This window comes from Temnothorax americanus, unplaced genomic scaffold (assembly GCF_048541705.1).
Source record: "Temnothorax americanus isolate GAGA-0224 unplaced genomic scaffold, ASM4854170v1 Scaffold13, whole genome shotgun sequence".
Taxonomy (NCBI): domain Eukaryota; kingdom Metazoa; phylum Arthropoda; class Insecta; order Hymenoptera; family Formicidae; genus Temnothorax; species Temnothorax americanus.
Window position 1 is genome coordinate 1,970,219 of NW_027509264.1, and position 23,032 is coordinate 1,993,250.

Sequence of the window (23,032 nt, forward strand, 5' to 3'; positions counted from 1 at the left end):
ACTTATTCCAACCATCACGCTGTAATCCGGGTCATCCCTCTTTTCTACACATTCAAACGCGCTTCTTCCTCGGAAGGCAAGATTTAATGAAAGAAGAGCGTTAAACCGGATCAACGTCAATTATCGGCACTTAGGGCATTACGTTTTCTACGAACTTATTATGAGAAAAATTTTTTAATCAAGTGAGAGAGGATGTGTAATTTAGAAATCAACAACTCGGTATATCTTTGTGAAAGTAAAAAATAAATTTCAATAGATTGCTACTGTTATCATTAAAATGTTATCATTTATACATATAACGCAAATTAATCTTATGTTTATCTAAATATTTGCTCAATCTCGTATCGATAAATATTCACATAATTTGCGTCATACACTTTAGTTAGTCTAGTCAAATAATTTTTATTATTAATCGATTATTTTTATCGTTAAAGATATTTTTTAAAATAAAGAATTGACGATTAAACACGATATTAATTATAAATGAGATGTTGTAAGTATGTCTAAGTGAGTTTTACGAAGATAAAGGAATTTCATGAAACAATACGACATATTGAGTATAATATGCAAAAATAGAAAGTAAAAGATTGGCAGTAACTCTCCATACTTTCGGCCTACACTGTCCATTGTCGTGCACTTCATCCACCAGCGCGACGACAGGGTCGTTCTCCGCGTAATCGAAAAGTGATTAACGGCCAATTGTTTTTCTGACAAGTCAACGAGCGTGTCATCCACCATTGCCGCTCTGTCAATCTGATTACAATGTAACTGTCGATCAACCGATTTCCCTCATTAACCATATCCTAATGGTCCGTGCACGTGCGATGCGGGAGGCATGATAATCGAAGGACTGACCTGCCCGGAATAGCACCGAACCGTAAGCATTTACTCCGAGTTTGGCCAGATACTATCCAAGCGTGTTCTACGAGCTATTCAAAATTACCGGATAGCAGATAATTACTTAAAAACGATTACTAATAATTCGCCGAATTACGACAATAGTTGCCTTTTTCTAGTTTGCATTTTAACAATTTTAATAATGGAAAAGTATTGAATCAAAACTTTAATAAAACAGTCATATAAGCTACATGCAAAATAAATTCTATATATCTATAGATATCTTATGCCATGTATATGTATAATTGTTTATATGTGTATATATACGTACGTTAATTGTTTGTTGTACATAAGTAAATATATAACTTTTTCAGATTTATTTTATTCGTGGTTTTCCCATAGATCGAATAACTTCTATCTTTATCAACGAGTAAACTGAAAATGTATTGAAAACCATGTACTACAATATATCAAATAATCAATGCAAACGTATCCGAAAAAATAATAGAATACCTGCGCTGCATATTGAACTTATTTCAATAGTTTATTGATTCGTTGACGAGAGTAATCGAGCACGCTGTCTGCTCTCGATATGCGACAATAACGATAGGATGCATATAAACCTATATAAATAATGGTAACGTTGTATTGTACATACGAGAGAATATTGTCTCTCGTACAAAACGGACGGTAAAAAAGATTTATCAATTTGTTGGTTTCAATCGCATATTAAAACATCATACTTAAGATTACTTTGCTAGTTAATATTTAAGAGATTATTAATGTCGCTAATTTATCAATATGTCTATAGCTATGTTTTTAAATTGTACGTAAAAGTATTGTTGCGTTTCAAATATATATAGTGTGCTGTCATAGTATTATAAATATTTTATTGAATATTTATGTATCTATTCTTTTCAAGTATTGAACATATATCCTATACGTAATCTGTATATGCGTTGCTCAGAATCTGTTAAGCCGCACTATAATGGCCCGCGCGCGCGTTCCGAGTTCTAATTCCGAGCTGCATCTATACGGGTAGGAGGTGAGAGGAAGAGGAAGTCAATCAACTGCTAATTAGTAGCTGGTGGACGGGCATAACCTTATCGGCCGCCGAAATGCTCGCGATGCGCGCATGGTCCTTCATCCGGGATGCAGATAGAAGCCACGTGGCGCACGTGCCAACAATTAATAATCGATTCAAACAGGAAGTTCCGTCGATTGGGCACGTCCGACCGTGACAGCTTCCTTCGCTCTTTATCGGATAATCTACGCGAACTACTTTGCGGAACTTCTCGCTCCCGGTGATCTTTATGTAAATTGAATCCATGATAAGTTTATATTAAGGCCATCCGCTTTATCGTGATTGATTTTCGTAACTATTCTGTAATATAATACAGATATGTCATAAAAATGATAATATATCGAGAAAAAGCTCTACTTTTTACTTTTTATATAGTACAAGTTCTCGATAATTATTGATCAGCGTATCGGAGTTTTATGCATTGCTTTATAAATATTATATCTTCAAATATTACTGTGCAGATATCAAAATTAATCAAATCACAGAGGATCTGTTAGATGATATAATTTATGCGTCAAAATTTACGTTGAATAATTTTCAAGAATTCGAGGTTTTCTTGCAGAGTCCACGTCCGTTAAAAACGCTCACGATTTTTACTCGAGTAACAGCGATGGGAGGCGTGCTTTGACGTTTACGTTTCGGAATGCGTTCCTGCAGGGTAACAATGATTTACGTTTCGTTGGGAAGACGGATCTCCCGTCCGTAGAAAATGACCGCCCGACAGAAATGTCCCGTAATAAACGTCCCGCGTTAAACGCGGCGACGGTCACTTATACCGTCAGCATGAATTATCCGCGGATCACGTTACAGGGCGCAAGTCAGCTACCAAGTCGGCGTGCGTCCATTACCACGCTGCCATTAAAGCGTTCTTTACGAGCGACGATCAAGTTCTGTTAACATCCGCCATAATTGATCGTACGTAAAAACGGCGAGGGAATACAACGGTCTTTCTCGCGGGTGCTTTCCATCCAAATAGTTTACTGTGGCCGGCTGAGATGTCAAACACCCTCGCTGAGAGGCTCTCGCGGAATTGATTTTCAGACGAAAGACAAAATTTCCGAGACCGATCTCTGAGATAATTTTCAGCGACCCTTGCAATCTCTGCTGATCGTCGAATCGAGCCGTGTCTCGATAAAAATCGTGATCTAGCGCTCGTCATGTCGCGGGGTTTATTAACGGAATTGGAAAGCCCTCGGAAATTACGGCATCGTTAGAGGCATGCTCCCGCGGCCTCCAATCTGGCGGTAAATGACGACATAGTCCAGCATACTGATCAAGGTCAAAGATCTTGAGAGACGAGAGGTTGCAACGGGGACAAAATAATAATGGGCGGACACCCGCCGACCGAAATACCTGCAGCGTGGAAAAACGCTGATGAGACATAATCGGGAGTTATGGAATTTAATGAATCCTTTCGTAAGAGTGCACAACGTTCTCCGTAAATCCAGACTAAATCCGTAACAATAGTCACATTGTTGAAATCGATGCAATAAACCGATATTGGAGCTCTGACTGGATACAATCTCCACTTGAGAGCGCATGCATCAGCGATTTGTCGTATTTCTTTCCTCAATGGCAACAAAGACGTCGTTGATGCTGCTGCTCATTGTTCGACAGGAATATTTAAAGATTGTCAAACAATTCTGAACTAAAAAATAATTAACTAACTAAAAATTACGTTATAGTAATATCACGTTATATAGAAATATGTAGCATTTATCATTAAACTTTAAACGAGTTTATAAAATAAATTAAGAGAAAGAATGTCCAACCGCGCGCGCGTGGCACGTTTATGAAATTAAAATTCAATACGCCGCTCAAGTCGTTCTCAACAGGTTTTTAACGATCCTTTCGAGAAGCGAGAAGCGGATGTGGAACGTAATGTCTCTTGGTTCGCACCCGAGCATGACGCGACGCGACGCCTCTGATTTATCGCTTTGGCACCTTGGGCATCTACGTCTCGGGCGATTATGGTAATTACGGTTGTTACCAGGTAATTCGATGATCGAAAGACCCGAAGCCAAACGTGCTGCTATCTGATGCACGACTCTGCGGAAAGTCTCTCTTTCGCGTATCGAGCGTTCGCGAGCGAGCTCGTGCGATAGCTCGCTTACCCGCTTGGAGAAGCGGAGAGCCCAGAGATGCGAGCGGACGCGAAAAAACGAGTATAGCGATTCTGTGCGCACTGGTGCGCCAGAGAAAGAGAGAAGAGGAGAGAGATTTATCGCTCGGTTCTTAAGATATGGAAGGCGGAGGAACTTATTTATGGAGTGTATATGAGAACGGAATCAATATCGGGGAAGTACATATAACCGGCGCGTGAGATAGCTAGTATATGTAGCGCTTCAAATTTTTCATCAGTGGTCCGGGAAAACGTCGAACAGCCGATAAAGCACCGCGGCTGTTGTGATTAGAATGATGTACGCAACGATGTCGGCCGGTTATTCGTATAGCTCAATAGACACGTCTGATGGCGCAGATTTTTAGAAAAATGACGTTGAAGTCAGTGTAGAATATGATAAAATTTAATATGTATATTTCAGATTTAAATGGAATGTGTCATATGTCACTATACTCACCTCACAGATCCCCTTCTTGCGATACAGCTACAGCGGTTGAGATAAAAACTTTTATACTAGGTTTTTAAATAAGTCGACTAGAACTGTATTAACATTGCTTCAATCCATTCCTCTACAGCAAATGTACAACAGAATAATAGAAAATATATCCATCTTTAATAAAACTTTCATACTTCAAAAAGTCAGCATTGTTAGTGTATTGAGAAAAGAAGATTATTGAGACAAAAAGAATTATTAAGAGCAACTTGCATTTATATCCGTTCTCGATAAAAACTTCAAAAAATACACTTCAAAAAATAATCACCATTACTGCAAAAAGGATAAAAGTGACTCTCGTTCGTATTATGAAACTCTGTATGAAATTTAAAGAAAGTTTGTAGAATTTAAGGCTGGTTTTTTAAATTTCACGTATCTTGATCACATACAAAATAAAGCCTGAGTTATTCATCAAATTTCATTATACAAATGCATGTGTTTAAAGTGTAAAAATGTAGAAATACGCGCGCAACATCAGGTCATACGTATACATAATTTATCTTAAAAATTATAATAATAAAAGAAATAGAATAAGATTCTGATTTAGCATTTGTATTTTGGGGGATGTATCTTTTTCGTTTTCTTTCACTCGCAACCCTATTTCATTAGCAATTCAGGAGCCCGACTGTAATGACGTAACGGCAATATCCCTCCCGGAGCAGCACGCTAATTTTTTGCCTTGAATATCCGTTCACTCTCTTTCAAATCTACGTATACAGGCAAGTTTGTCGCTTTGACCTTTCATAGATTCTTACAACCTTCTTTGAGCTCTTCAGCGCGAAAGAGTGAACTTCAGGGACGGAACTTTTGGAAGTCGAACTGGTCGAGTACACTGCCGGCTTCCAGCGAATTCTCGACGGCTTTATCGGAAATCCTAGATATTGGAAAAGGACGGGACGTTTCGTGAGAGGATTCGATCCGCCATCCTCGAGCGATCCAACAGTTGCAAATTCTATCTTGTGTCATTCCGGAACACAAAATTCTTCAGAGGATGGTCTCAATTGATTTTTCTTTTCATAGCATTTGACTATTAAGTTATGTCGCATCGAACGTTCATGAAGACCTATCAATACATATGCTACAATCGTTTATAATTAATCAGACTTCATGTACATATATGTATTATCTATTATACATCATCTATATTATTTTTAATACTAATATATGCAGTATATATAGTAATGTATTTTTTATCTAATTTAATAATTTGAACACTGAATATTAATAATTTGATTTTAATGATCTCTCCGCTATGGTTCTCTCAATAAAACAAAAATATTTTTATGAGAAAATATTCACACGAATTTCTTAATTTTTAACGCTATGTAATTAACATAATTTAATTGACGTCATAATTAAATAACTGATAATAAAATTAATCGATACTTTAACAATAATTCAGGCAACATCACTATTACAATGACGTGACAAACAGCGGATAATTTTCATCGCTTCGATCACGAAAAACATTTATTGTATGCGACGGGGACAAAGAGAGCAAGAGAATGTTAGGCAACTAACTCTATTCGATTGAAAGGTTGGACAGCCACACAATGAAACGGTCGGGGTTATCGAGATGGCTCACCATAAACTAGAACGCGTGTTACCCCGAGTACGAGCCAAAACCCAGCGGTAAAATAACCGTACGAAGGCTCGCGTACGTCCCTCTCTTTTTAGCTTTTCGCCGCAACATTATCCGTCTGCCTTCCCCGCTCCGTTCGGTTGCTCCCTTTGGATGCTATACGCGATCGACCAGTGACCAATATCGGTCGGTTAGGAAGTAATAAACCCTCGGGCGTCACAGATCATCCCTCCTGCCGCCCGTTATTGAGGCAATATTATGTGACACGGTGTACTCCGGCATATGCGTCTCGTAAAATAGCACGCAAACGCGAGATGTGCGAGTCTGTATACGAAAATGAGCGACGTAATTCACCAGGACCAAAGAGTAGAAGCCGACGTCATGGCCAGACTGCATAACGTTTCACGTTCAGCGGTTGATTTAATCGCGTGAGTCCGCAGCAAAGCAAATTCCCGTTACCACTGGCACGACACGGTCATTGAGACCGATGTAAAGTCCCTTTAGCTTATCCATACAACATTGACATCTTCTATTGAAACTACTAAACCCTACGCTGAGAAAGATATCACATCTCTCATTGCATTATAACCCACTTAACTTTTCACATAAGAGAACGTATGTTATTTTGATTTATGATAATCATAATTTATTAAAAACGAGTTGTTTAAAGTACTTAAAATAATTATTTATTATTTTATATTAATAACAAAAGTATTTTGCAAGAGCGTATGTGTATATTTAAATAAATTATGACACATTATCTAAATGCAGTAAAAATTATAATGAAAAAAAAATTATTCTCTAGATAGGTTAGGTACATATCAAATACATGTGATACCAAAATGGATAGTAATAGTTTTTACAAATTTGAAACAATAAGGCGAAAATTGAATCATGTGTATTATCATATTGTAGAATTGATGCAGTATAATAATATTGCATTGATTAAATTGATTTTGACTTATCGTTAGACATGGAATTATTACATATTATCAATTATTTTCAGCAGATCTTACCTTGGAATTTTTGCATAGTTCTCAATCCTCCTTGCTCGAAATCATTGTTTAAGTTAAGGAACGTCTCATAAATTTATTATATAAAGAAATATAATTAAAATATAATTTGTCAAACTCTCAGAATATTATATAATATATGATGTATAATTGGAATAAAGTCTCTTCTTATAAAATATTTAAGCAAGTTGATTCAAACGAAGAAAACCAACACTGCCACTTTCTTCGTGAAACTAAACGAACGAACGTCATTGCCATTTATTTCGAGATCCGAATTTAAGTAAGAGCACGCATACGTCACAGGTCATTTTCCTTCGAACGACTCACGTTTGACGTGTATATGTCTGTCCAATTCTCCAGCAACTCTTGTACAGTTTCGCAAAACTTTTACACTTTAACAGAACTTGAAGTTCCACGTCGCGCAATTCTTCAAGGCCACAGCTCGAATCATGTGCCAACAGTTGTCCAACAGAGTAACCAAGTTTTATCTTAGTTGCAGTCGCCGTTTACAGCGATTATTTTACAGCGACTATTTGTTGACTAGAACTTGCCAACGAGTTAACACTGGAACTCCAATAATTCAAAAATATAGTCTGGCACATTTGAAGTCGCAGAACATGCGAAGTCTCGAAGTAACAGGAAATTTACAAGAGCAATTAAATTTAATTGGCATTTTTGGAGATGACATAAGTGCTGCGTGTTTGCTGTACCTATATCTGTTTCCTGCGGCGGACAACTTTGACGTCGGGATTTTATCAGATGTATTTCTTCAAGTTGACCTCACTACGGCTAAATGCGTACAGTTCAGGTTTGACGCCGCGATAGGTTATTCTGGTTTGCTTATGCGAAACCTGTGAGCCAAAGTGCTCCGATGGCACCCTCCGAAGTGCTTTCCGATGGAGACGGGGAAGTGGAAGAGATCTCACGTGTTCGCCTGTCAATATGGCGCTCGAACGGTGCACTTTACGCATACGCTGTTTACTCAATATCAGATTACCTTAAGAGATGCAGCTCTGCGAGACGCTTCTTTCCGTCTTTGCGCAAATCACTTAAGTATGTGCGATACGCAGGATTGTCGAGTATTAATAACTCCGATATTCGTGGTATACCTTTCACACTCATCGGACTGACTGTACGTTGACGAAAACGACGTTTGTAGAATTTCTTTTCTTAAAATAACTTGTCATGATTACCGCACGTGTATACTTAGCAAGTCTGTCACATACAACGGTAGCAAAGTTACAACTAATAAAATTTTCTACGATGTGCAGTTAATCATTGCTTTTACGTTACGAATCGTATTCTTCGAGAAAAGCGACCGCGAATTGTTGTAAAAGTGAAAGGACAATAACCGAAAGATTGCGTAAGAATCGCCGACGTTCCGTTGGTAGGAAAACTCGCCAAGGTCGAAGTGCGAATCGCGGAGTCCTCCGGACTCGACTGACGGCACGAGCGGGTCATGGCAGAGCCGTTGGGTGCAAAAGGGGTGTCGGGAAAGGGGGGAGCGTAATGCCAAGATAGAGGGAGAGAAAGAGGGTGGCTGCGAGAACGAGAGCATGAGCGAGAGTTGAGGGAGGGTGTTGGACGCGCCGCCACCTTGACGCTGTTTCCGTGGATATCTACTTTCTACAGCGCGAGAAAGTCGCGGCGAAACGAAGGTGGTATGCAAAGAAGTCACCGCGGCAAAGGACAATCGGTACAGACGGAAGATGATAGGATGCCAACTCTATCCTCCATTCGAAGTTCCCGAGGAAGTAAGTGGAAATCGTGGGTTTCCATTCGCCAAACACGGACGTTTTGCGCCGTGTAGTATCTCGATATTCGTAATTTTCCCTCTTTGCCGAGATATACTTGCGCTTTTTCATCTCACATTAAATCGCGTATTCCTCTACATAAAAATTTGATCCGTCAGTGTAATATTGTGACTTAAATTTGCCCGATAAATGCATGACATTTATCGTTAAATGGATAACCGCGAGGAGATATTGAAGATGTAATACGCGAATAAATGCGCGTTGTTTGACGATAACCACATACGACAATGGAGACTAGTTGAGCTAAAAATACGAGTTATATTACAAAGATTAAAAACGGCCACGTCCATCTTCAAATTCCTGCAACTAGAGATAAGAATTTATGTTACATAACTAAGTGCATCGCGACGAAGAACGATGGGTGGCGGAACGAAATGGAGGCGGACAAGATAATTAATTTTATCGGCATCGAAAGAAGAATTGCAGTTTCGCCGGAGAATCAAGCCCTACAGGGTTCGGAGGAAAGGGAAAGGTACGGCTCCGGCGATTCTCCATCCACTTGGTGCGTGTCCCTTTCCCCATCCTTCGCGCTGGCATCCCTTCTCCCTCCATTAGCAAGCGCCGCGACGAAAAGGGAGAAATTAAAGCGAAAATAAAGCGGAAGGCAAATAAAAATAAAAGTCCTTTCCGCACTGTTGGGTCAGGTTGGACTGGTACCGACGTAGCGGCACAGCGGCAGCTGCGTGCACGGGACTCTGGAATAGTTTCATTTACCTACCCGTAATTTCATAGCCTTTCCAACCTCTCCTGTCTCCTCCCGCCCTACTACCTCCGTTGCTCTTGCACACCAGAATGCGTCCCCGTGTGGTACCGACGAGGAAACTGCGATCCTACCGCTCGTGCTGCTCGCCCCTATCTCTCGCTCCGCGGTCCGTCAAATATCTTTGTTTCATTGTACCTCTCCCGGAAGTAAAATTCGCATCCAGGGAAAGCGCCGACTGCCGCAGTTCCTCATAATTCGATTCCGTGAGGCACCAGTCGCCGGTGAACGTGAATTTTCGTGATTTCGCGTTCGAAATTTAGCTAAACAACCCACGCATTACGACGGATACGAAATAACGAATATTTAACACAGCGCACAGAAAGCAACGTGACTTTGTTTATATAGTATAATAAAGAGATCAGAGAGAAGAGTTTGTATATATAGCAGCTAGAATAATTATCATAAAATATCGATAACTTTCAATTTAATGAATCGTATTTATGCACTTGTAAATTAAGTCATTTATATGTATTAATAAAAATCGCAAAAAAGTATCTTAAATATATTTCATTATCACGCAAATAAAACATTTTATACTAATAAAGTGGTAAACGTGTTAAATCTTGATGAAATTTATCCTGTCGCGCGCATTTCTGACACGTGCAATTCTCATTTATGTATATATGCATAATTGAATAGCTTCCATCAAGATTCTTTCTACACATACACATAACACACACACGAATATGACAGATTGAAACAAACAAAATGAACAGTCACACACACACACACGGTCTCTCGATTAATAACGGACTGCGGTATTGTACCAATTCAGCTGCGAGAGAAAACGGAGAAGGAGTCCAAGACTCGAGAAAACATTTTGATTTGCTTTGGTGAACGCGTGCGCGCAACTGTGCAGAGAGAAACATAAATAAAGGCTGTGCGGTAACAGCACGAGAGTGCGCGGTGTGCACACATCGCGGCATCGGCTCGAATGCATCCAAGAGTCGTATTTCTCGGAAGCCCTTATAGGTAGGTAAGGCTGGTCCGCCTTGCCTTCGGAGTCGCGGGGCAAGCCAGGCGAAGTGGCATGCTCCTGACAGTTAAAAAATAAATATTTGCACGTATTTCAACGATTAGTATGTTATAAGCGACGCGGGACAACTGCCAATATGCTGCTCTGAAAAGCTGCCCACCTTCCCCTTCGGTTTCTCTACTTATTGTTTTGTGTTTCATTTGTTGCAATAATCTTTCCAATGACATCTTCGATGTTGTGTGATAGTGGAAAACTTATTAGTTTTTAAAAAGAGAGACACAAAACCTCTTTGCATATTTAATTAATTTAATATATCTCGTGTTTTTTTGAACGCGAATAATAAAAAATGTTTTATTGTACGAAAGATTGTAATTATCATTTTTAATGTAATATATATAAATAAAGTTAAAATTGATTAAACAGGAGTAAGTGGTTTATTTTTTTTTTTTTGAGCAAATGGATTAATTTGAGATTTAAATAATTTTGATAATATTATTATAAATCATTAAAGATATAACATTATGAAAAGGAATTTTGTATCTCTGTTATATGCAGTTCTAATCGCGTCTGGTAAATGGCAGCGGGACACAATGCGAATGTTCCTTGTTCTGCTATAGATACTCTAGATAGTGCTCTCGTCCGGCGCAAATCGTCACGAACGCGGACCGCGTTGGTGTACAGGACCGAATTGAATCTCCACGAAATCCCGGTAGGCGTTCCGCGTCGTCGTTGCAGCAGCGTTGCTCTAGTTGACGTTTCAGATTTCCAGCATTAGCATGCACCGCGCATCGCGCTTCGTCGATGCGTGTCACGTCGTCAGCCCGGCGTCGCATTCCTGTGGAAGCGCCCTTAAAGGGCGGCACGTTATGCCGTTTAACCAGTCCCTCTGTAGATCCCTTCCGAAACGATCTCCGACCCGCCCTGTTTCGGAAAGGTCACTGATCGCCATTGCGAACTAACGGTCCACGTCACAGAGGACTGCTGTACTTTGACTCAGCTAAAAGGGCGGCCAATACGTTCGGCCAATGAAAAATTATGTCAAAGTCGATGGCAAATATTTTTTTGTCCTGGTGAGACATTTTCTATATATTTTTAAGCAAAATTTTTTTTTCTTCTTTTTTTTAATGGTTTAGCAGGATAAATTCGCTCGCGATTTATCCTGCTGAACGTGAATCACGTGTATCTAAGGAAATGGAATCAAATGGCGGATAGTTTTTCCGTATCGAACGTATCGAGTCGTGCGCAGCAAATCCTTAACTGAGGAACTTTCTAACCGAGTATTCTAAAAGTCACTCTTTTAGTTCTGCAGCTTCGAAGCGGCGGCAGCTCGTACGTCTTGCTTACTCCTTCTTCCCATGAACGACTTCTCGTACGGCAAACTTATTCCGCGTAGATCATCAGGACGGGAAGAAATGACATTATCTACGAGAGGCATAAGATCGGAACGATGTTGGAAGGTAGAGAAATCTAGGGGATGGTCGCCAAAGATTTAAATCTATTGGAATTGATATCCCACTTCTGGGGAGATTATAGACGGCACTCTATACGTAGTTACGTTGTAAATGTAAAGTATGAGCTAGACGTGGAACGGGGTATAAAGCCAAAAGTTAATAGCATGGGCTGAGCATCATCGTCTGGCGTTTCTTCAGGTTGGCATGGCTGTTCATCCGTTATAGGAGCGCGGCACGGAGGGTGCTAATGTGCCGCCGTGAAAGACTAACGGCCACGCCATTTTACACGAAGAAATACGATGAAAGACGACGTATTATGAGATAAACATTATAAACCGCCTTGGCGCCGCGCTTATACTTTCTACGAGGACGTATTGCACACGTCTTAATGTTTTCAAGTTTCTTGCCATCAATGGCTGATCCAAAAATTCGAAGGGATGATCAATTTGTCTGGATTACGTATCAATCATAGTGTACGAGATGTATTATATTCTTTATTAAAGGTGTCTCATATTTATCGAGATGGAATTTTTAATACGCGCACAACGATCTATTTGTAACCAGGAGTTATCGCGCTTAACTGTCGGGAGAATAAAAGAACTGCAGATCCGCGCGGCTAAACAGGGATATACGAAGCATCGGTAGCGCGAAAGCACTATATATAGAAACGTCTTGTGCAGTTTCACGGCAGTTGGAAAGCAGTCTATAAGCAGCGCGCGTTGTACATCGCCATGAAATAACCTCCCGCATTATTTATTTACGTATCTTCCTTTCTTCCCGAGTTGACCGTGTGGTCAACCATTGTCCAGGCGCAGACATACGTATATATCGGCGAACGTAACCATCCGCCAATTTTTCTCATAACCAGCCGTCATACACGGCCGTTTTATTGGCGTCTGCGTAGGAAATAGCATGTGGAGATCGAGAGAATTAAAAGAAAAGAAAGAAAAATTATTGGAAAATTTTTCTGTTAAGATGAAATAACTTTCCTAAATTAAATCGTGGATGCGGACATCTAAAAATCTGACACGATAAAAATAACGCACGTTATATTTACGACAATTGTATATATGAAGAAATTTAGTCATTTGCGAAACTCTAGAAGAAAGCTCGTTGAGGAAACGCGTTGCGCGTTATTTAATTTTTTTTCTGCACGTACTTACCCGCTGCGAATTATCTGTGACAGATCGCAATAACTCGGCTCGAATGTTTAATTACACCGCTAATATAAACGCCCAACAAGTTAATAATACTCGCAGGAAGGGAAGTGACAGTCTCATTGGTAATATGTCATGTACAACGCGCGTCATTAATATCGCTGATGTGATTATCCCACTTCGCTGCGTTATATTTAGAAACAAGTTTTTTCTGTTGCAATGAGTACGCATAATGAGCTACCCGCAACGGTGGGTAATTGAAACTAAATGGAAATTATTTAAATAGCAACATAAATTCTATATAAATTTTTCAATACGTTTGAAAAAGTAACGTTCAAGTTAGGTAAATTAAATTTTGCTTTTAGTCATAAAAATGTGAGTTTTAAATTTTTATGAGTAGGTATACAAAAAGATAAAGAATGTTAATGAAAAACGCGTCTCGCAGTAAAGATAAAATGTATAATATATTTAAATGTAATAATGGGCAAATGTAGAAGTAGGCAAGTAGAAGATATTTCGCTCAAGTAACTCTGCACCTGCAGGATCATGTTCGACTCGCAATAAAAGAGTAAATGCACCGCGGAAGTTCCTCTACATCTGGCCACGCAACGTCGCGATAAATTGCATTAGAGAAATTTACGGAGCATCAAGAAGACCTAAATCAAGAGAACTAGAGACTGCTGGAATTTTCTTTGGGGCATCATTTGATTCTTTTATTCGGCTATTATAATAAAACTGTTCTTTTTCTTGTATTTATATTAACGGTTATATATATATATGTATGTATGTATCTGAAACAAAATACACATGTGTACATACAGGATGTACGGTGAGTGCATTTAACGTACACGATATATGTAATCCTAAAATCCTGAGGTAAAATTTTACTAAAAATTATGTTTTAAATTCGTTGTCTATTTCGAGTCGTATAACGCGCAAATCTCTTAGCACGGTAGACACATCCGCAATCGTCGAGGAATGCTAAGTAATGCGATAAAGAAGCATCATTGTGTTAGGCGTGAGGGGCCCTTGGAAAATTTGTAAACGAAGTAGCGCCCGATAATCTCTCGACGGCGGTAGTGGTGGCGGCGGCAGCGACGGTTTTCGCGTGCACGAAGACGTTCTTCCGTCTCTCGGCGTGAGACTAACGACGTTCTCGCCTTCTTATCTGCTCGGTCACGTATAGAGGCAGAGGAGAACGTTCTCCTTCGCTCGTTTAACCGGCGCGGGCGTCCGACGTCGCGCGGGCGGTACTCTAGGACGACGCAAAATGCGAGGACGTCGGGGGATAAGGATCTCTGGCATTCCCGGTTAATTTAGCTCGCTAGGAAGTGCCGTAAATAGGAAACGTCGCGGCGGCGACTTATTCTCCTTTCTCGAGTTCCTGGCTCGTAGACAGGATCGTGTCGCCTCCGCGGAAGCCTGCCTCGGAAAAGGGTGACCTGGCCAAAGTGGACATTGACGAAGTGAACAGTGGGACCGCATTGCGCAAGCGTATGGAATATTCATGTACTGCAGTTACAACCCCTGTATATATCTTTCATTTCTTCTGCATTTCGAAGGCTAATTCATCCGCGCAGCATTAATAATCATTATTATCTCTCGGCCTGTCTTTGCGACAATGTTATTCAGCTTATTGACGAACGCTCGCAACGTGAGAGTTTGCGAAGATACGCTTGCGGCCCACCGTATGTGAGCGCAAGTGAAAATAATCGAAACCGCAAAAATATATAAAACATATATATAAAAGAAAGAGAGAGAGTTATGTTGAGAGATGCGTAACATAGAGAATTAAACACAGGCCATGTGCATATATGTGACACGCAATAGCTTTTTGAAATATCCTGAAATATAAAATAATGTGCAATGTGTCTTTTTCAATGTGTCAATATTCCTTGGTAAAATGTAACACGCTCTTTGCACTCTCCTCTATCATTTTGCCGGCGAACAAACTTGCCGTTCGCAATGGTGCACGTGTAATGCGCGGTAATCGGTTCCCATTTATTAACTGCACTCCCATCACGCTCGTAACTTCTGCCTTCGACTATACTGAGCCTAAAGCATTGTCGAAGTATCCGGGGCTGCGCGTACACCGAGGAGATACTGTACACAAATCACAACAAAGCCGGTGCATTAGCGCGACATCATCCTGAACCTTGTATAACATGTCCAGTACTCGGAGCGACGTAAACTACCATGGTAAAGCCGCTCCGGCCTGTACGACCACGAGAGCGTATCGATCGTGGAACGAAATTTACAAACGCCGTTCAATTCCCTTATAATGGCGCGGGCGAAGATAACCAGAGCGTGATTCGATCTGCGCGGGGATACCTGCAAAAAGCTGCGACGAGGCTTGTGGCTGGTGATTTAATCGTCATACCGCGTAACGTAACGAATCACAGTTGTCATCATCAATGCGGAAATGGCGAAGCGTATCGTCATTCTCGGTTATATCAACAGAGCGAAATTCTACCATCCCAGTCCATTGGGAGGGAATACAAACACCGCAGTGTAGGAAACTTGGATTTTCATTTACATACCGGCTAGGAGACGGCGGAGTGCATACTACACTACGGGTGTGTATTATACATGCTTTCGCATTAGCATACGCCCGACATTTGCCGTGATACAATTAACCGGGGCGACGTAAGGCAGGTGTGATCTCTTAAATTTCTTCGAATATCCGAATACTCGCCGAAGTCCGTTGTTCTAAGCGTTTCAAGATACTCTATTTGCGTAACTTGAAGCGAGATACGTCGAGCGTACCGTGCAGCGTTATACGCAGAATATTTTCGGAATTTAATATCGTAAAAGTTTTGTGCCGCGTATAAGTGTACGTATTGAACGCGTTCACGTCGCTCGTATGCGTCGAACGTCGAGAAAAACCGTTAATATCGTCGAAAAGCGATATTAATGAAAGGCTGCTTGTGAACGACATCATTTCGTACTCGGCTCTTCGTTTTTTTTCCTCCCCGGTCGCAGGACGCTAACTAAAGCTTTCAGATCGAGCTGAAAACTTTAGACATCCGATCGAACTCCGCGCATGAAGATGAATGGGCCGTGAATTGCGGACTAAGTAGGATGTCACGCGGCAGCCCTCCTGCCATTTTCCACTCCCGCCTGGCCTGCACACTACACTGCAAATCTATCTTTCTCTCCCGCGATTCTTCTCTCTCTCTCTCTCTCTCTCTCTCTCTCTCTCTCTCTTCTCATTCTCCTTCTTCCCCTCCGTTTGTATCTCGCGTACCCTCGCGTGCTCTCTATCTCCACCACCCTTTATACGGTCGCCGTCCGTACAACTCTCGTTCCCTTTCAGTCGCTCGCTTATATCAGTGCTCTCGCTTCAGCCGATGGTGTAACAAACGCAAGCGCACGGCCGCATCCATCATGCGAGCCACTTTGTCACAGCGGGATCAACAGCGCTTAAATTGTATTCGCGATTCGAGAACAGCCCATAAATTCTCATCGCAACGACGGGGCTTCCTTCTTAACACGCGCCCGAGCGCCGTGATTCGACGGGTTTTCTCCTTTCATCCCATCTTTCTCGCGTCGCTGTATCCGTCCCATGATTTTACAGGTTATTTTCGAAACGCTATCGTTGCACGCTATACGTTTTATCATTCATTAAAGCAGTCATTCGCGAATAAAATTGATGTCACGCGCAATTCGCGATGTCGTAATATAAAAAAAAAAGAATTTCTTACAATTTCTTTTAATATATGACTTATATTATTATTTTTTGTCATGTATCTTCATTATTTTAGCCTATCGTTTTATAAAATACAACAGTTCTCTAAATTTAATAATTTCTACAACGTCTCTCTAATATTACACTATGTAAATACATATTTTTTTTCACGAGAAAAAAAGTAGCCATAAAATTGTTTGGTATGGATAATTATGGAATACTTAATAATTTAATATAACTTAGAAAAAATGAGATCGAACAGAAAATTTTGCTTATCGCTACAGCGCATCGTACATAACACGCGAGCAGAGAATTCGGCGCGCTAATACAACGCAGTACGGGCAATTTCTCTTGAAACATTTCTAATGGCACCGAGTCAGTCGGATAGTTAGCGCTCAAATACCTGTCGTTAACTAGAGCAATCTAGCCCGAAGCGTACGGCGAACGTATATTCATGAGGGAGCCGAATATATCATGTTCGCGCATCCCCCTCTCGACTACGTGTGAATGTTCGGCGAACAATAGTTAACGATGACATTTTCGAATCGTGTGCGGAGTACGGCGACCAGTTACACGAGTGCTTGTACAAGGGGAATGTACATAGTAATCTATTTGATTTGATCAACGGCTTGTGTGCTTAATACTCGACAAAAAGTTATTTTAACCCTGACATATATGACTTGTACCGCGTATACGGCGGCATAAAATGGATCAATTTTCTCCGTTCGCAAAATTAATTACTCGCTTATATGCGATGCATCACTCTTACTCATTATCTCTCGCTCACGTGCATTATAAAATTTAAAAAATAAAAAGAATGAATAAGAAAAAAAATTGAAATGAGAAACTAACTTGAATATTTAAAACTTTAATTTTATCATGTGAGTGGATGAAAAGTATCTAATATAATAAAAGAACAAGAAAATAGTTTTTTTTTAGGAAACAAGTTGTTTCACTACTAAATTTAATGTAACAATGTTGTATGTAATAATGTTGTAGTATAGGTATTAAAATTTATACGCGTGCAAAACGTTCGAGATTAGATTTAAAACGATGCCATTATTGAAACGATATATGATTATCGATTTAAGTCAACGTAATTACATGAACTTCTGTACGAAGAAGTTTAATTGGAAACCAATGAGCATCCCAAACTAATGCAATTAAGATAGTAATTAGAACGATTAATTGTATAATATTAATTTTGTTCCTATTACCAGAGCATTTCCGTTGCAACCCGACGAAAGAACTTCCGTCGACGATGCCCGCGAAACAGGTTACCAGCAGGTTTTGGCGTGTACGTGTGGAAATACAGATATTGCGAAGATACGACCGAGCTTGAACCACGCGCGACTGCGGTTCGGTACTTATGCAATTACTGGAATAGCCTTTGTAAATTGAATCTCAACCGCGGGCCGAGGATATCGCGGGAAAAAAAGTTAACGTCCACACTATTACTATCCCGGGGTGGCCCGAAAGGGGTGGGCGAGGCACACGGTGACCACCCGTATTCCCAGGACTCCTAACTGTTTCCGGATATTGGATATTACTGCTATTCGCAGACACGAGGATAGACGAATTAGGTACGTACGTATCGTCGAATATGATAGGCTGTGACGTATAGTGCATGGATTTTCATTTCGTTTGCAGCTCGCGTTTCATTTGCGAAATTCTAGGAAACGTATAATTGATATTTTACTTTAGGCAGATAAAATGATTTTCTCTGTAAGCTTCCAGGAAAAGTAGATTATTGTACAAAAAGTATGATTGTCTAGGAGAGAATTTTATCTTTTCATTTTTCAATCAAAAAGAAACGTAGCTGATATATCGCTATACATATATATACCTATATATAACAATATGATATATATATATATATATATATATATATATATATATATATATAATATTGTTGTTTGTATCATGTTCTCGGTTTTTTTTTCTGGCTTATCCAATTCCTGGACTATAATAGCATTGCAATCTGCATTTCAATTATGAAAGAGAGGAAGCTTGTAATTAACCATTTTGTAAGCTATCGTCATACAGGGCAATCTATGCTGCGCTATCTCTTTTCGGTTCCACTTGCAAATTACAATACGCAATTCTGGAACTGTTGCGGCTTCAGCACGAAATCCCGTCTGTCCCGTCCGCGAATCAAATGCGAACCATATACCGGTGCGATAACGCATTATTTTAAACACGGGATGCGCATCCTATTTGTATTATTAATGAGAACAACAGAGAGGCGTGTAACGCGCAACATCGCAATATCGCATTCCTGCTGTTTTCGCGCAACGTTTCGCGGAAATGCGCTGTTACGCGCGAAACAGGCCCGATCTCGCACGAATCGCACGATTTCCAGACGGCAATACGAGATAGAGAGCCATTAATTACGAAAAGAGCATTAGAGTTCGACGCGCGCGCGAAATGCGAACTTTCCGTTCCTCGGTAGATCCGCAAGCGGTCGTCTCGCGAGCGCGGAAGTAAGTAGGGCGCGAACTCGTAACGGCATTAATATCGAATCATTCGTTCGCGTTCAAGTTAGCTGAATTGCACCGAGCACCTCCCACGCGGAAGAACGGAAAGCTCGGTTCAACTAAAAGCTCCACGTAAATCCGAACCAGTAATTCCGGAAGGAGTTTTGGTGCTTAATCGGGGATTTGTTTCGAAGATTCTTCACGTTACCCTTTATCCAATGCGCCGTTTCATCGACAATAATGACATAATAACTATATATAATTCTATTTAATATTAATATAGAAACTTTCTTTATACTCTTAAGTAGCACACTGTTAAAATACATATGTAAGAGCGAGTCTCTCAAATTACGAGATTTATTCGGTTACAAATCGCTATTATTCGGGGGGTTATACATATTTGATATTATGTTGACTTATATATAACATTCATGATAATTGTAGGTAATAGTTACGTCAAATTTATCCTATGTTTAAAAATGAATCAAATAACCTAGTTTTTAATCAATCGACCAGTCGAAATTTTATTAAAAAAGATTTAAGAAAGGATCTATCTTTGCAACTCAAAGTCCAAGAATAGTAGATAAAAATGAATAAAATTGTACAATATTAAGAGTTAAAAATTTTCGGGAAATATGCGAGCAGAACCGAGATGAAAATGAATGAAATTGTCGCAAGCAGAAACGCTAAAAAAAATGGCGTATCTCTTTCGCTCTTTCTTTCGTAGCATTTTTAGATTTTATATTTTACCGACGAGCAACGATTCTGAAAAACTCGCTCGCTAAAATCTTCTCCGATCTCTTCGCCTACGAATACGAATGTCGAATGTTAACGCGCTTAATGTTAGCTTATCTCCTGCGTTTCTCTATCCGTGGATGATTGTGTGTGCGCAAGCACGAAAGTCAACGACGGTACGTGTACCCCATCGCGGAGCCGTCTCTTTTCTGTTCTCGTAATTACTTAATACATTATTAATAGACGGCTGACTTTACATAAGCTCCAGGGGAAAGTCGGAAAATTTCAAGACGGGAAGTTAAGCAGATTGCCAAGACTGGACATTTGCATACTGGCACCGTACCCTCTGTGCCGTACTGACAAAATCCCGCCTTCGTTTTACCGCACGTAGTTGTAGTAACACTTTCGTATAAGTAAAGTGCTCTGTTAAATAAATCTCATTTCTTTCAAAAAAATTTTTTGATAATAAAATAACGATATAACGTGAAAGACAATGCAACAGAGGGTAAAAATATCAAAAAAGCAATTAAACAAATTACATGATAAGTAATTAATTCAGTACAAATTTTGTATAACAATAATTTTTCACACGCGATACGTTTTCTCTTAGATTTCTTTTTGTATTTTTTTCTTAAACGAATTCTGTGTCTTCTCGCAACGAAACATCTTTCGTTTGTAAAACCAAAACATAATAAAAATGTCGTTTTATGATACACGCACGACTAAATAAATTTAAACAGACGTATTTCTTCGAGATAGCGACAGGATGGCTTTAGAACACGGATTTACATCCTTCAACTATTAGTCGAGGAATCGTTCGCAAAATACGACACCATCAACGCGCAACGGTGGGTAGAGATACCCAATCCTTGAAAGGAGGACAGTGGAGCTGCAGTGTAACTTTAGTGGTAAATTGGAGGTAATTTGCGAGAGAGGCGGTCACCCGGGCAGTTAGCGAGCCAACAACCGCCGCCAGAACAACAGACTTGCTCGTCCAGTGTAGTGCTGTTACCTGAACGTTGGCTTTACGAAGAAGAAGCCGCACAAATATTCTGCTTTTCTATCTACATTCGAAATTATTTTTTTCCGTTATTAATTTAACTTGACAAAGAAAGAAGTGCTGCAGTAACGTTAGTATAAGACGAGAGTTACGACAATTAAATAGTGGCTATTATTTCATTATTTTCTGAAAGAAAAACTTGAGAAAATTAATCTCACAATCGTGAAGATTAAATTTACATCAATATTCTCAAAATCTCAGAAACGTATGAAATTACCGCTGTACTGAATTTTTATATTGTATTTGCTATCGTAAAGAGCAATATGAATATATTCAACGCGAATATAAAGTTTGCGAGAATAATCCCGCGTCCAAGCTATAAATAGCGGTATCGCACAACACATATTAAACTTTTATAAAAATTTACAAAGCATCATAATGTAAATGTATTCGTCATTGCTTTCTGTGAAGAAGGAATACAAAAGGCTCGATAATGAAAAGTAGAAAGAAACGACCTATTATATATATATATATATATTTTATATATATATATATATATATATATATATATATATATATTTTATATATATATATATATATATATATATATATATATATATAGAAGTTAGCCCCCCACTTTTAGAATTAACATATTTTCACGGTTGTGTGCTGAATTGTTCTAGGTTTGTGCTATATTGTGCTCGAATATTATAACCATAATATGAAAAATACAAAAGAAAATTTAAAAAAACGAATTTTTAGGTCAGCCCCCAACTTTTTGTTTTTTTCAATTTTTTTGATTGTGCTGAGTTGTGCTAAGTTGTGCTAACATTGTGCTAAAATATTATTTAAAAAAAAATAACAGAAAGAGTTATGATGAAAAAATAAATTATATTTAAAAATGATTTTTTTATGCATTTTTTAGCACAATGTTAGCACAACTCAGCACAATCGAAAAAATTGAAAAAAACGAAAAGTGGGGGGCTGACCTAAAAATTCGTTTTTTAAAATTTTCTTTCGTATTTTTCATATTATGGTTATAATATTCGAGCACAATATAGCACAAACCTAGCACAATTCAGCACAACCGTGAAAATATGTTAATTCTAAAGGGGGGCTAACTTTTAATAGGTAAAGAAACGCGATGCAATTTAAATTTTACAACATTATTTTTATTCATCCCGTTACAGTTGGCCGGTTAATCACCTCTTTCTCCAGGAACTGCAATCAATACCGCCGTTTGTACGATTAGAGAATAAGTAAAGCAAAATGCGGCACTCTCTTTTTCTCCTTCTCTCTCTCTCTCTCTCTCTCTCTCTCTCTCTCTCTCTCCCTCTCTCTCTTTCTCTCATTTGGCGCTCAAAACACGTACATTGGAACGATAAAGCGCTCAATATAGAGTACAATGAAAAGCAGCGCTCTTGCAAGAGGATGAAAAGAGCTTATGTTTCACCATTGCGTACCGTTTGTAAATCATCGTCACCGTTTTCAGACCGCGGAAATTTTACTTCGTTCGATCCCATCCGCTCGCTTCTATTTTTACACACACACGGTGACCAGGCAGTGCGGCGCAGCGCGCAAAAAGGCAACGTTTCCGCGAATGAATCGTTTCGCTTCCTCACTTCCGCGGAATATGTGCGACCGCGGCCTCGGCAGCAACTTTTTCTTTTTCTTTCAATCTCACGAATATTTTCTATGCCGACGCGTATTTGCATTTTAACGAAGGGGCCGTGAAAGAAAGTTATAAATAAGAAACACTTGGGCACGAACACTAGATTAAAAGCGAGGTCAATGGAGGCAGCAAACGGGCAAGCGACGAAGTTATATTCACGATGAAGAC

The 23,032-nt window shown here is 39.6% G+C and overlaps 1 protein-coding gene across 8 annotated transcripts in view; it reads right to left on the bottom strand.

The window, feature by feature from the left end:
• Positions 1-23,032, bottom strand: part of Ten-m (teneurin transmembrane protein Ten-m) — a 514,620-nt gene that overhangs the window by 436,865 nt on the left and 54,723 nt on the right. Inside the window, exon 1 of one of the 8 annotated variants that reach the window (XM_077399998.1) lies at positions 7,135-7,153. The exons of the other annotated variants lie outside the window; for them this stretch is intronic. The gene's annotated coding sequence lies outside the window, so the exon portion shown is untranslated. Of the gene's footprint in view, positions 1-7,134; positions 7,154-23,032 lie in introns of those variants that run through there. 8 annotated transcript variants of the gene reach the window in all.